At 40.2% G+C, this 15,223-nt stretch overlaps 1 protein-coding gene across 8 annotated transcripts in view; it reads right to left on the reverse strand.

Moving 5' to 3' along the window:
* The window catches only part of RASGRP3 (RAS guanyl releasing protein 3), a 106,710-nt gene that overhangs the window by 64,892 nt on the left and 26,595 nt on the right, over nt 1–15,223 (reverse strand). For 6 of the 8 annotated variants that reach the window (XM_007082432.3, XM_042982183.1, XM_042982185.1 and 3 more), the window contains exon 1: nt 10,571–10,829. The exons of the other annotated variants lie outside the window; for them this stretch is intronic. The gene's annotated coding sequence lies outside the window, so the exon portion shown is untranslated. Of the gene's footprint in view, nt 1–10,570; nt 10,830–15,223 lie in introns of those variants that run through there. 8 annotated transcript variants of the gene reach the window in all.

The following is a 15,223-nucleotide window of genomic DNA, read 5'->3' on the forward strand; positions in this document are numbered from 1 at the left end:
CCTTCTTTCCTATTGCCCAAGAACTGGCTCCTCTTGAGTAATCTCAGGATGGGTCTAGATAGAATGCATCGCCTGTACTACAGTTTTGACTAATAAACCATCTACTCTGTTACACTGTTCTGCAGAGTTGTTACAGGCAGGCAGGGATGCTCAGTGTGAAACTGTTGGAGGTGATCTGTTCTCATACCTGCCCAATCATTTACTGGCAGAGTGTGTATGCTTCTAGGGGTCAGTTTCTTCACATTCAAATTCAGTTAACATTTACTGGGAAGCATGTAGTTTTGCCAAGTCAATTCTTGCCATTGCCTCAAAGACCGTTTGGTGGTCGAGTATGGCTGCTCCATATGGCCACAACTTTTGAGGATCAAGAAGTTCTCAAACAGCTCCTTGTTTTCATCAATAACCCAGTAAGAGTCGGCCATGAATTGTGTTAATCCTTCTTGAGTCCCAGCCTTTTGGCAAAATAAATGTATAAGATCAATCACTCTTGTATAAAATATGAATTTTCAATAAACAAATATTGAACTCCAGTTAATAATATGTATGATGAAGTACTTATAAATGAAGTGCACTGCTGTCTGCAACTTATTATGGAAAAAAAAAAAAGATGAAACAACGGATGGATAGAAGATAAATGAATAGATGTGAAAAAGAAAACATGATAAATTGTTAATGTTAAAATTGAATTGGTGGTATATGGACATACACTGTACAATTCTTCCAAGATTTTTTGTTTGTTTGAACATTTTCATCATACAGTATGAAAAACTTCTTTCAATTATTTTAAATTTACATCTTTCAAACCTTTAGTGTTCGGGGATTTGATGAATAAATCATGTTTATTAGCCTTTGTGATTTTACAACTATTATTGTGTGCTAACTAAAGAGGTCTCAGTCATCAGGCTGTCCAAGGGGCTCCTGTAGACCCTTGAGCATTTTAGATGCTACTCTGGATGTTTTAATTTTTGTTAATGACTTTTTAAGTTGGAACAATCAAAATTACTCCAAATGTTCCAGGTCTGAAAGCTTTGTTTGAGGGTAATAGGAAGATATTTTTGGATTTGTTTCCAAACATCTCTGGCTAATGAAAAACCAGGCTAAATTGCTTTTCAAGGAATCCCTACACTGTATCAGTTATTGGCATATTCATATGCTGGTTATGCAAGTTAAAATGTCCAAATTTTCCTTAACTCCATTCTCACCTTCACCCCTGTATCTAATTGATCTCACAAACTATCAATTTACTTTTTAAGTATTCTGAAAATTCTTCCACCTTCTCCATCACTATTGGCTTGGTTCAAATCCATCTCTGGAGTCTTCTATTGGTTTGGTCTTTTTTCTATTCAACCTATTCCCCTCATTGCCTCTAGAGTTTTCTTTCTAGATTACAAATATATTCCTATCACTTCCTTACTTGACAAGCCAAAATAATAGTTATGAATTATTATTTTTTAAGTTTGTCTCTTTGTTTTGAGACAGGGCAAAAGCATAGGAAGAGCAGAGAGAGAGGGAGAGAGAGAATCCCCAGCAGGCTCCACACTGTCAGTGCAGAGCCAGATGCAGGGCTTAATATCATGAACTGTGAGATCATGACCTGAGCCATAATCAAGAGTTGGAAGTTTAACTAACTGAGCTACCCAGGCACCCAAATTGTTAATTATTTTAGATGTATTAATTACATTATGGATTTTTCAAAAGAAAACTTATATTTTAGAAATACATACTGAATACATACTAAAATATTTATGAGTGGAATGATTAAATGTTTGAGATTTGTGTCAAAACTAATATGGGAACAAGAGAACATGCATGGGGATAGAAATGAAACAAGATTCGTCATCAAAAATTGTTGAAGTCAGGTAATGAATACATGGGGGTTCATTATATTACTCTGTCTACTTGTGTATATGTTGGAAATGTTTTATAATAAAAAGATTTTTTTTAATTTTAAATCATCCTCAAAAATATCTAAATGCTGCAGAAGGGCAAACACTACCTCAGCCATCAGAATACCCTTATCTTTGAGCCTTTTCTCCAGTTCCTCTTCCAACATGTACCCTCTGATTCAGCTCTACCAAGCTACATGTTATTTGTGGAAAGAAGACTTTTAAAATACAGTTTTTTCTTCTTGAACAATGGCTACTTGTCCTTTTGAACCTAGTTCAAATGTCACCAAATCTAAGGAACATTCCTTAACTCACACAAATAGTCATCTTCTCTTCCCCAGCTTCCACAAAACTCTACACAAGCCTTTGTTATAGACCAGATATTTGTGTGTTATGATTATTGTGATTTTAAAAAATATATTGGTATGCTTAATATAGGTGGTAATATCCTACAGGGTAAAGTTTGTGCCATTATTCAGGTTAGTGCAATAGGCAACAGAAAGCATATGTTTAAAAATACTTGCCAAATTAATTGTAGGAAAATATATTTGGGGCTTTTTTTTCTTTAACTTTTGTTACCTAAATGTAAACTCCAGCTTCCACATAAGAAGTCCCATAAACTAGACTGTACTTACTGATGTTTTAATAACTTTTGGTTGAGTAAAATCTCCGTATCTGAGAATTAAAACTCAAAACAATTTTTTGAACGTATTAGCCTCTCTTACACAAGCTTGATGTGAGAGAAAATTCCAAAGAGTTGCAGAATTCTATGTGTGATATATTTCTCAGTCATCGTGATAGCTGAAAAGATAAAACCTCAATTCTTACACAGTAAAACCACCATCACTGGCTTAAGTCGACCACAGTTCCTGCAGCTTCCAAGAGAGTGTGAAGGAAGTATTTCTTCTAAAACATAGAGAATTAAAATAGCATGAGATATGTTCCACTGGTCCTGCTTCAAGGTCTGCTTGCCCTTTTATCTATTTGTAATCATGGCCCCAAGAAACAATTTATTAAGCGAGTATGATTGCTTCTTTTGATGCCAACATTATGTCACTTCTCATAAAAACCAAATATAACTTAAAGCAAACGGTCACTGCTTGTTAATCAGCCAGGTCCTCCAGTCATGATCTTCTTTATACTTGTCATCATCTGAGATCGTGTAATGATTTTTGAGTGTAGCCAGAGGCTAGGCTCTGCAAGAGAACCCTGCCCACGGTGCAGAATGCCACAGCTGAGAGAACACCTCAACAATGCAAGCAGGATGAGTGTTTTCTGGGTGCAGGCTACAAGGAGACTGCGGGATGCAGTCATAAATCCACAGATTCCTAGGAAGTCTCTTTGTGCTATGGCACTCCTCTAATGGAAATGGCTAGGTATTGGGCATGATGTAATGTTGGTTACATGACAAGGCCAGCAGAATCCAGACTCCACAGAATGGCTGCCCTTTCCATAGTGAGCACCAGATTTTAACATAAACATAGTGAGAGACAAGTGTGGTTGAGTAGAAAAGGCACACACTTTGTTTACAGGCAGACTAGGACCAGAACCCTGGCTTCACTACTCCCTGGCTTGTGACCATGTGCAAGATACTCAACCTCTCTGAAATTTAGTTTTCTCTTCTGTAAGAATGTCAATGATAATGTCTACCTCTGGACGTTGTGAAAATAAACATCAGTTTCTTTCCTCTCCCAGCAGCAGATTCTGTTTAAATGCCAACTACAGGGGCACCTGGGTGGTTCAGTCAGTAGAGTGTCCAACTCCTGATTTCGGCTCAGGTCATGATCTCACAGTTTGTGGGTTCGAGCCCCATGTTGGGCTCTGCTGACAGTATGGAGCTTGCTTTGGATTCTCTCTCTCCCTCTCTCTCTCTCTGCCCCTCCCCCACTCATTCTCGCTCTCTCTCTCTCTCTCTCTCTCAAAATAAACTTAAAAAAAAATAAATGCCAACTACAGAAGGAAAAGAGAGACAGATTCATCTTAGAATCTGAATGAGTAGGGAGAGAAAGAGATAACAGAGAAACCTAGAGCACCACCATTCAGTTGAGCACTGTCCTTGCCATAAACAGTGATCTGCAAAACATCCTGTCAACTCATATGATTTTGAATGGCAAGCATTCCATGTATACACGAAATACTTTCTACGTTTAGAAAGCAGAACTGAAAGTAAGACAGAATCCAAAGTTCAGTCAAATTGAAACCAGGGTATGATTTTTCCAGATTTTTCCAGAAATTATACTCAGTTCTTCCATTTTAAAAAAGTTTTAAATTCTTGAGTACTTTTTGAGCTCCAGAATTCTATGTTAACTTGATATTTGAGAACATGCCTCCTTGATAGTCATAGGCAAGTTGACAGGGTGTGGCTAGATGAGGCTGTTTGTCTTTCCAAGCTCCTCGATTCTGGGTCCAAAGAGTTCTATCAAACCAGTGTGTCAGTTCCTGAATAGGAACCTCTAGCTGGTACCTTCCTAAAGTGAACTTATATAAAAGTCTCCAAGGAAAATTGATTCTGCTCATTTTGAATTGTTAAATGAAATGAAAAATAATTATTTTCTCAAAACAAAACAGAGGCATGACTGAACAGACTTTTTTTCACCTTTCTTTCTTTCTTTCTTTCTTTCTTTCTTTCTTTCTTTCTTTCTTTCTCCTATACCCCATTCTCTCTCTCTCTCTCTCTCTCTCTCTCTCTCTCTCGCTCTTTCTTAATTTGGAGTCTGATTCCATGGCAAATTGATGGCCTCTTTGCCTAAGTTCTTCTCCAGCCCCTTGCCTTCCTAGTTCATCAGTTGCTAAGGTCTCAATCACAGTACAAATATTTCAGAAGGGAAAAAGAAAAGCAATTAAAATCATGTAAACACATTCAAATGTAGTTACTTGTCTGTGATTTTTTTAAGACACTTTTTAAAAAATGTTTATTTATTTATTTTTAAGAGAGAGGGAGAGAGAGCATGAGTGGGAGAAGGACAGAGAGAGAGAGGGAGACAGAGAATCCCAAGCAGGCTCCACACTGTCAGCACAGAGCCCAACATGGGGCTTGAACTCACAAACCAACCATGAGATCATGACCTGAGCTGAAACCAAGAGCCGGATGCTTAACCCCGGATGCATAGCCAAATGAGCCCCACCCCTCCCCAGGTACCCCCCTTGTCTGTGATTTTTGAAACAATGAAGCAGCAGCAAAGTGACTAAAGTGAAGTTCTGGAACTAATGACAAACTTTTTTCCACATTATTTTTCCCATCACTAGTTTTCTGTCAAAGACTGTACCTGGAACACATTCACTTACAACACTTACAATGCAAAAGCAAATCAATGGCATAATGATCTAGGCAAGGCTCTTGGAATATTCTGTGGGGTGGGGACAGATCCTCCTAAAGCAGCACAAAGTTACGAGTAAAGATAGAGCAGCAGTTTGAATAGACGAGTCTTCAAGAAATAAAATGACTGGTTTGATCACATAGAAACTTCCAAGATGTTAGGGTATGTGCAGGCACGCAAATCATTCATATATTGAGTTGAACTCTCAACTTACAATAGGGGCTACTTCCTATTCTACAGGCTGGAATCCAGGAAGCTAAGCCTTTAACGTACCATCTTATTTTTTCTTTCTTTTTCTTTCTTTCTTTCTTTCTTTCTTTCTTTCTTTCTTTCTTTCTTTCTTTCTTTCTTTCTTTCTAATTTTTTTCCCCCTTTGTCTTCTTGAAAGGTGCAGAAAGTTCTGATTACTACAGTAGTTGCTAAGGAAAAATGCTCTTTGTGTCAACTCATGAATTAAATGTTGTTCAGGATTTTTTAAATTAAAAGAAGGCTACCTTTCACATTCATACTAAAAAAAAAGCTACTTTAAAGAAACAACAACACTGTAATAGCTGTTACGGTCAAAGAGCTGTCCCTTGTCCCCCCACACCCCCACCTCAAAGCCATAGCCATTAAAATGTGCAGCTGCATCATAAAATCATCAGGCACTTGTGCTGTCATTTTTATGACCTTACCAACATACAGATAGCACTGTTATACAATGAACTGGGTTACCATACCAGAAAACTGACTAGTAGTGAAGAGTCTCAATTATTCTAGAGAGCTAGGACTCTCTCAGTAGTGGGCAGATAACTTTGCAGAGGGAAATGGTCACAGGGGACACTGTTGCTAGTAGTCAGAGTATACTATTTCCCATGTGAATAAGGGTAATGTAACCAGGCAGAACTTCTAATAACGCTTTTGTTCCATGATTTTGTTCCAATAATGATTTTTGTGGGATAATGGAGTGCATGCTGGACAACAGACTGCGTTTTTTATATCTAAAACAAACAAAAAACCCAGATACCTTATAAAAGTTGAATATTACATCATACCGTAGTTAGTATGACTCCAACTTACGTTGGATCTACAGGGAGGAAGATTACCAAGTTTGTTTAGAAATACCACCCCAAGCAAATACTACCATGTCTATCACTAAGGCTGACCTTGTTTCTGAGGCCAAATATCTGTAGGCTTTGGAAATACCATCACTGACATGCATGGGATGGTACATCACAAATCAGTCTCTCATTTAACTTTTGCCCATCAGAAAATAATACAAATTACAGCACTTTTGATCACAGAGGACAATTCTACAGGTATTATTCAGAGTCAGAAGACAGAGGACTTAGGTGAGTGCTCCCAGTTACTGGTCCCATGACCACAGACAAGTTCACTCACCTTCCCTCATTCTAAGTTTCCTCACTGTAAACAGTGGTGATGGTGATGATGTCCTCCCTCATTCCGTAGAATTGTGGCAAAGTGCAAGGAAGCGCCTTACACCAGAAAATTCCTACATAAATGCAGGAATCTATCTTCTCGATACTACAAAAGGGCTCAAGATCCAACACAGTGAACCTACGCCACGGACTCCAGAGAGACTGCTGTGATCATCTGAAAATGCAACAACACCCCACAAAACCCAGATTTTCAAATCCCTAAAACAAAGGGAATGTGACATGCAAACAGCTGAACAACTCTACGGCTTGTAAATGAGCGATCACTGCAAAGGGAAAATGAGACCCAAGGGAGTTAACTCTTCCGGAACAGGTTCTTTGGAATACACAGTCTGGAAAAGACAAAGAAACAAAGGCAGCCGACATGGCATCACAAATTTTGTTTCCTCATCCTAAAAGGTCCCAAGAAGATAACCAAACACTTTATCTTGCTTTAAACCAGCTCTGGAGTATACCTTACAGACTCTGCAGTGATTCTGAGTCTGTCTCATGTGTCTCTTGTATAAATAACCCACTGGACTATGCCAACTGCCATGAAAATAAGCCATTCCCACCAAGGACTGGAGGTAATTTCCAGTGGTTCTGTTTTAGCAGACTATATTGCTGATTTCTCTGGAGTTGGGCTTAGTTTTAGAAGCATCAGTAGGTGAGAAGTCGATTAAAAATTCCCCCTCCTTGCTATATGGAGCTTGATCTTCAGAATGTGTAATTTTGTCATATAACAGCCTTGAAAAAACATTGACCACTTTCTCAAAGACATCCATGACTGGTCTACATACTTAATTCTCCTCCTGATTAAGCAAAGGACCCTTCTGCTACATGTGCATTACTCAGTGCTCTTTCTTATTGCCAGTCCTAATTTTGACATTGAACCACATGGAGGAATATGGAGAGCCAAATGAAATTTTGAGATTTTTTTAAGATTTCTTTAAAGCTTGGTCTCTGGCTGATGAGCCAGAGAAGCTGCAGGTTCATGGCCTGCAAGCATGGCGACCATATGCAGGTCGGGGAAGTGTGCAGAGAAAAGCACACCTCTCCTCCCTCACCTCAGTGCCCCAGCCTACCGTCTCCCCTCACAGCTCAGAACAAATGGAGCAAACAAAAGGTGTACATTGCTTCTGTTCATGAACAACCACCCCCTACTTGGACAACCAACGTTCCAGGTTGAACAACAATGTACAGGTCTGCCTCATAGTTTTATCACCACCAAGCCAGCTATTTGGTGTGGGGTACAGGTGGAGTGGCTGTCCTCCAAAGGAAAGGAGTGACAGGAAAAGCTGAGAGAAAAGGCCAGAAAGGGCAACAAGAGTGGTGTATTCCAGGGTAATCATAAAGCTCAAACTTGCTGTTCTGACCAATGCGGGAGCCATCACTGAACTACTCTCAGCGAGAAAAACAGGCTGCAGGTCAGTGACCCTGCACAGCCTGGGCTTGGACTGTCACAAGGGGAAACCTCGCCCTTCCTGCCAGGGACCGTTCGAAAGAGCCTTAACACACGTTGTGTGTCTAATTGTATTGCACTGAAATATTCTCATTTGCATCCCGTTAAGCATGTCATTAAGCATTAAGCTTTTAAGTTTAAATGTGTGGAATTAGTGTATGTGTTCCACGTTAAGTCTTTTAATGTGTGCAGTTTCCGGTGTCCATTCCAGGAGCCAATTGGGTCTGTGCTACATATTGCCCAGCTAAGGGGGTCCCCGAGCTTCAGTTTCTTTGCCTATAAAACTGGAATAATAATATATAGCACATAGACTTACTCTGAAGATTATAAGAAAATAAATACATTTGCTTAGCACGTCATTTGGCAAAGTGCTCAATAAATTCAAGTTATAATTATCAGTGTTAATGTTATAATAATAATATAATAATCCTGGCAGAAGCCTCTAGCCCTCTTTCCTGGCTCTGCGACTAACACTTTGACCCAGACACATTGGTTAGAATTTTCTCAACTCTGAAATGTGCTCAATTGCACACTCTAAAATTCCTATCCAGATCTGAAAGTCTTTGACCCTATGGACATACTACCTACATGTAAAATAATTATTTATTATTCTGTTGATATTTTGAAAGTCAAGATATCATTGGATTTTTCAAAATAGTCTGTGGGCCTTCAAAATATCGGCACTTGAATAATTCCGAAGGCTGTTCTAGAGATAGCCAGTGAGACCCTCCATTTTACTGAAGGTGTCTCTATTATTCTGGAGAAATCAACTTCACCTCATAGTTCTTTTCCAATAGACTCGCAGTAAAAGTGAAACTACAGCAGCAGCAAACTCCCTAAAAAAGTGGCCCAGTGGGTAGCTAGGGCCCTGTAGTCAAATAGGGAAGTCACTGGGCCATGTGGCCACAGGCTAAATCAAGGACTTCACACAAACGTCATAAAAAGAAATGGCGGAGTTAGAAATAACTTTTTGTCTCATTGAACACTCTGAGTCTGGTCGAATCTTTTCCATTTTATGGGAAAGAAGGGGAGAAACTTCCCAGCGCCAGACTAGCCACTTTCTCGGAGGGTCATCCGAAAGTGCTTCCACCCCAGATCTTTGGCCAGTGTGCTACTCCAGACCAAGTGTGTTGAGGAAAACTGCAGCGGGACCAGCGTGCCCCAGGTCATTTCCAGTCTGCCCTCCACATACCAGGGCAGGGAGGTGGGGCGGGGAGAGCTGTGTTCCATCCAGGCAGGGGGCAGAAATTGCAAGAAAACCGGACAGCCTGAGCATAGCTGACAATCCATCCGTCACCTGGAGAAGCAAACACACTTCAGGGTGCCCTGTGCTCGTCACAAGCAAAATAACTGTTTGGTAAGAATTCAAATCAAAACAACCTACTCCCCCTCCCCCCACCTTCCTTAATGTCCAGGCAATCCAGAAAAAGGAACTGATTTGGTTATCTCGCTCAATGCTCTGATTCAGAGACCTGTCACTTCCAGAGGTTTACCTCATCCATTACGGGTGCTGTCCTCTCCCTTTCCCCTTTTCCTTTCTGAAACATTCTGGCTGGTAACTACCCCAGAAGGACAAAAGTCTCCAAACAACACATCAATTCCAGCATAATGCCTGCTCTGTGCTCTCCTAAGAGCAAGCCCCAGCACCACTGAATGAACCCGAGAAAGAAGAGATCTCAGCTATTTGGAAGCCCTCCCCTCCGCCCCCAGGGTTGATAATCAACTTCAGGTAACATTTTTTAATAATCCAGGCAAGAGGTAGGACACTGAGCATCATCAAAACACTAACTTTCCTTTATCTAAAGTAAGGAAGACCAGGGGTGACTAAAAACTTCAGCGTCAAAGCAACGAAGTTGAAAAAGCTCGTTCAAGAGAAGAGCTAGAAAATATGTCTTTGATGAGTTATGAAGCTTGCCTGAAACCCAAACATGCTTTCTAATCTAAATCTCAATATTATTTTGTTAGTTTTCTATATTGCAGATTGTTATGCATTGTTAAATGAAAGAGTTTTCAAAGTTGAGTAGAAATGGTCAAGTCAGACATACAAATTTCTCAAAACACTATTTTGCAAGCTTCAATGGTAAAAATTGATTAAAATCAAACCTAGTCATCAATTCACTTTAATACACTCTCCACTTCATAATCTCAAACTTGACTTTGAACCTAAACACCACGGATCATGAACATCCCAGGCACCAGGAAATCAACTTGTTGTTTTCCTAGATAGGAATCAAGCAGTATGCCTCATTCACACTTTAAGTCAGAAAACATTGCTGCAAATGACAGGTTCTAAAAAAAAAAAAAATCAGTAAAAATACAAATGGCTATTGCCAACAGACAACACAAGTAACACAAATAATATACCTCCTTTAGTGCCAGAGGGAAACCAAAATCAAAATTAAAAATTGTCAGTGCCTTACAAAATGCACACACACACACACACACACACACACACACACACACACACACACAAGTTCTCCAGTTACTTACTGGGGCGGTTCTGTCGCCTAGTCCTCACATCAGCACCCTGCCTGTCCAGCTGCCAAATGCAGGAGCATGCCGCAAGCAGCTGTTTCCTCCAAGCTGGGGCTCTGTCTCTTAACCAGTCACATGCGCCTCCTGATAAATACTACCGCCTGCGCCAGGAGGTCAGAAACTGAAGATCATTATTCTCCTAATTCGCAAACCTCGTAACCCCTGAGCTGGCTCAGCCGTTTCATTAGCACGCAGGGCAGGACATTCCACCGTTTGTTTTCTTTTAGTGGCAAACCCCAAACATCTGATAAGTCACCCTGGAGGGCAGGTCACTGCAAGTGGAAAGTTGATGGGGGTGGGGTAGGGCGTGGGGTGGGGAGGCTGGCAGTCCCTGTGCTCTGCCCTCTCACTCAGGTCTTCACTGGGGCTCTAGAACAGCAAGGAAGGAAGCACAGAACGGCCCAGCAGGTGGAAACAGTGCTGCATCCCAGGTGCCCCCGGGAGTACAGCAAAGCAGTGCTCCATCTTGGTTTCGTTTTCTCCACATCCTGGGCTCACTTTGGTGGTAGAGCTGTTAACAAGGCAGCCTGTTCTGAGGAAAGCAGACTGTCTAAGAATGCTTAAGTTTAACTGCAAAGGCCAGGGCTGCTGTGCCAAGTGATGCTGAGGGGCAGACGTGTGAGGGTTAATGGAGAATATCAGAAACAGCTTCGTCTAGACAGCCATTGGAAACGACTGCAGGTAGCTTAAGACCAAACCTCCACACACTCTAGTTACCTGTTGGATTGTATCAACGTTCGGGGCACAGCAGAGCCATTGAGATGATCAGCCAGGGAATCAGAGTGGAAACAGAAACGATCACAAAATGTACAAGCCATTTTATAGATGTGCTGCTGCCCCCTTTGGCGCAAGGAAGTTGAACCAACGTGCTGTTTCCTGTGCTGCTCACGAAGGTGCCAGACCATCTGGGCACCTAGTTGAATACAGACCTCTCACCTTAGCAGATTTCCCCACCCCGTCCTCTTCATCTTCCTCTCCAAGGAAAGCCTGCGGACTATCTGACTTTGGGTAGCACCTGACTTACTGCTATAGTAAGAGTGACACTTTCTAAGATCAGAGCCCAAGCAGGGCAGAATGGAGATATGGCAGGGAGTCAGCTCATTTGGCAAAATGAACATCCAAAAAAGATTTTAAAAGGTTAAAATGCCCCAGGGGATTTCTGAACCATAATGAGCCTGTTAAACTGTCAACCTTGATTTTTAATAAGTGAGCTCTTACTCAATAGAGGAGTTTATGTGGGAAATCTTTCATATGCGGGTTTTGTCTCATAATTATTTACAGAATTAAACCAGCAGTTCCCTCCATACAGAGGATAGAGTGTTTTTCCAGAATAACAAAGACCAAAACTCCTCAGGCTTGCCAATTTTTCAGGGGACTAATTTGCTACCAACATGTGAATGCCCAAAGTGTAAATCCAGAAATTTTTTGCAAGCTTCAAAACAATCCCCTGTAGTTCAAAGTTAGTAATAAACTACAGATATCAAAATACAGTGTGCTAAAATATGTCACCTTCATAAAACTTTCTCCTCGTGTGACAATCATTAATCAGACACAGAAAAGGAGGCATATTGAAGATGTGAAATGTTATTTTGATTTATTTATTGGAAACTTTTGTGATCTTATGGCATCCATCAATCACTTTATTTACAACTAACAGTGTTATTCTGATGGTCTATTGCATACCACATAGTTAATGAGACAGAGACTTCTGGAAAATCCTTCAAAAAACAGTCTCAGGGTGCCGAGATGGCTCAGTCAGTTGAGCATACCACTCAGCTCAGGTCATGATCTCACGCTTCATGAGTTCAAGCCCCTCATCGAGCCGGCTGCTGTCAGCACAGAGCCAGCTTCAGATCCTCTATCTCCCCTCTCTCTGTCTCACCCTTACTCCTGCTCTCTCTCTCAAAAATAAATAAAACATTAAGAGAGAGAGAGAGAGAGAAACAGCCTCAAGAAAGGCAAGCATAAAAGTTCTCTCATTTCTATGAGAAGAAGGGACGGACCCCAAATCGTACATATAAAGTGAACTGTCAGTGCAGAACAAGACCCTGGACCCTTCTGACAATATCCAGCAGTGTAACTGAGGTTCCACAAACACACTCAGCCTTGCAAAGAAATGGGGAGACCCCACCTCTCTGTCCCAAATGCCTATGGGTACCAATCATCTCCTTCAACTCAAAAAAAAGAGCCCTCCTTCCATCAAAGGCCATCAGCCCTTGGACTTTGTGTCTCACCCTGGGACCCCTACCTGTTCAGGATCCTTTGGCCAACAATCATGCCTTCTCTCCCTGTCCACTCACCTTCCTCATTATCCAAATATGCTCACATTATTTTTACGTCTTAAAAGCCATTTGTTTTGATCCTTTGCTCCTTTCATTGTTGCCCTAACCCGCTCATTCCCTTCACAGCTAAGCTTCTGGAGAAACACCTCATGCCTCCGTCATCTTCACAAGCCATTTACATTGAGATCTGCTTATAGTCTGGCTTCTTTCTCCCAACTTTACCGAAACTGCTTTCCCCAAGTCACCAAAGACTGATGCTACTGGACACATTGTTGCTTTTATCTTACTTGACCTCTCAGCTGCACTTAACCTAAGTGGCCAAGAATTCCCAAATGTGTCCTCTTGTGGCTTCTGCAACATTTCACTTCCACCTCCTTCAGCCTCCTGTGTGGACTCTTCTAATACCTGCCGCCCTCACGTGTGAAAATCCCCCCTTTTCTTCCTGTTTCCTAACAGTTTTTACATGTCTTAATTTATTACTGAATGATTACAGTGGTTTCCTAGTTAATTGTCTGGCCTCCAAAAGTCTGCCTCTGACCTTAACTAATTCATTTATTTTTTTACACTTTCATGCTGAAAGCTTCCCCAAAACCATGGTAAAATCGTAGGCATCTTTGCATTCCCAGAAGCTGTGATAGGGTTCAAGCCCTTCTTTTGTAAATTCTGCTACCATTGCATTTCTTTGTGTCAAATTAGGTCTTAATGTATCTATGTCCCATCCAAACTTTGACAACCTTAAAGAAAGCTTGTGACTTGTTCATTTTATATCCTGCAGTGCCTAATACCATGCCTGACTCTTGCAGGAGACACATAGCTGAAACAATGCTGACTGAATAAATGAATGATTAAAGAGAAAGGTCTTCTGTTTATTCCGCTCAGAAAAGATATGAGAAAAGTTTACAAAAACCAATTTTATATTAGGCCACCCAAAAATTGTAAGTGATTTGCGCCCAAAAGAAATTATTTTCACCACAATCTATGACCAGACTGGAATAAAACTATAATATAATTGCAAAAGTATAAGTCAAAAAAGAGCAAAGCTCTTGGAAAAATTATATAACTCTTCTTTTAAAAAATAATGCATTGGGGGGTGCCTGGGTGGCTCAGTTGGTTAAGCATCCAACTTTGGCTCAGGTCACAATCTCGTGGTTGGTGGGTTCGAGCCCCTAGTAGGGCTCTGTGCTGACAGCCCAGAGCCTGAAGCCTACTCCAGATGCTGTGTGTGTCTCTCTCTCTGCCCCTCTCCTGCTTACTCTCTCTCTCTCTCTCTCCCAAAGATAAATAAACATTAAAAAAATGGAAAAATCATCGATTGAGAAAAAATCAAAAAGGCAATTATCAAATGCTTAGAAGTTTTCAGTAATGAGAACACCACACACCAAATATTGTAAGTAGAGCCAAAAGAGTTAATTAGAAGAAAACTAACTCAAAAAGCTGAAAAACAACAGATCAATAATCATGGAACAATGTAAAAGGTATTGAGAAATTGTTCCCGAGGAAAGTTTTTAGTCCAAATTACTTACACAATCAAGTTCTCCCTGAGTTTCAAGCCACAGATAATTTCCTGGCTGTATAAAATGTTCAAATGTGCAAAAGTAACAGAAATCTAACATAATACCCCTGATGTAAAAACAAACAAACTGATTAATAATGGAAACCACAGACGAACCTCACATATAAACATAGTTTACCATAGAGATGTGAATAATCTCAATAGTTAAGATACCATGATAGGAAACAGTCTTAGAATTAGCACAGTAGGTACTCTTGAAAAGACTTTTGATAAAATTCAATATCAGTTTTTTTTTTTTAATTAATGAAATGGAGTTAGGACAATTTTTCCTGGCATGATCAAGATTACCCCAAACCAAACACAGGCATCATACCTCATGGTGTAGTCCTAGAGGTATTAACGTTAAAATCAGGAACAAAAAACGATGTTCATTGTCACTAGTATCATTTAGCACTATTCTGGACATTCAAGCCAAGGCAACTAGACAACAACAACAACAACAAAACTAAAGAACTATGAGAAAGCAAGAGACAAAATTATCTAACTTGCATATGTTATAATCCCTTAATAGATTCAACTTCTAAAACTGTTTTAAATAACTAGAAATGTCAGTGAGGTGAACAGTCACAAAATAAAATTAATTGAGTGCCCCACATAATAGCCTAAAACTGTTAGAAAACATCAGGAAAAAAAAATCTTATTCACAATAGCAACAATAATAACAGAATTTCTAGGAAAAACAAGAAAAATGAAGAATATATAAAGAAATGTATGAAACTCTACTGAAAAAATAAAAAAACATTTCAATAAATG

This window comes from Panthera tigris, chromosome A3 (assembly GCF_018350195.1).
Source record: "Panthera tigris isolate Pti1 chromosome A3, P.tigris_Pti1_mat1.1, whole genome shotgun sequence".
Taxonomy (NCBI): Eukaryota; Metazoa; Chordata; class Mammalia; order Carnivora; family Felidae; genus Panthera; species Panthera tigris.